At 48.4% G+C, this 649-nt stretch overlaps 1 pseudogene; it reads right to left on the reverse strand.

Moving 5' to 3' along the window:
* Positions 1 to 210: 210 nt before the first annotated feature.
* LOC112815549 (U6 spliceosomal RNA) lies at positions 211 to 311 on the reverse strand (annotated as a pseudogene).
* Between the last annotated feature and the right edge of the window lie 338 nt (positions 312 to 649).

Raw genomic sequence — 649 nt, forward strand, 5'->3', positions numbered from 1 at the left:
ATGCAGATGTCAGGGGGCCATTGAAGTCCGGTCTCATGTCCAATGGCAGAGGATCTAGTGGGAGGCCAGGAGAACCTCTCAGGTATCTTCAGGGCCTCTGGCTGCTAACAACAAGGCACAGACTTGGAGCAGGCACCCCAAGTGACCTCTTCAAACTCCACCATTTGTTGTGCTAATCCGCAAAGGGTGGAGGCCTCCTGGGGAACTGCACAAAATAGGGAACGCTTCATGCATGTGCATGTCATCCTTGCACTGGGCCATACTAATCTCTCTCATTCCAATTTTAGTATAATTGCTGTGGAAGTGAGCACTCTCAGGTATTGTTTTTAAGGATTTTATTTATTTTAGGAGAAAGAGCATGCTTGTGTGAGTGAGAGGGGCAAAGGGGGAGGGAGAGAATCTCAAGTAGACTCCTAGCTGAGTGTGGAGCCCAATGTGGGGCTCAATCTCACAACCCAGAGATCATGATCTGAACAGAAACCAAGACAGACACTTAACCAACTGAGCTACCCAGGCACCCCACTCTCAGGTGTTTCTGAAAGAGTGTCAGTGGTCTCTCAAGGATGGAATTCAGTCTGTTCTCCAGATTTCTAGTGTTTTCTGACATCATCCAGAAACTGGGCCACTGTGTTTCCTCTGCTGGGATAAT

This window comes from Callorhinus ursinus, unplaced genomic scaffold, assembly GCF_003265705.2.
Source record: "Callorhinus ursinus isolate GAN/ISIS: 27379988/994484 unplaced genomic scaffold, GSC_fseal_2.0 scaffold64, whole genome shotgun sequence".
Lineage (NCBI taxonomy): Eukaryota > Metazoa > Chordata > Mammalia > Carnivora > Otariidae > Callorhinus > Callorhinus ursinus.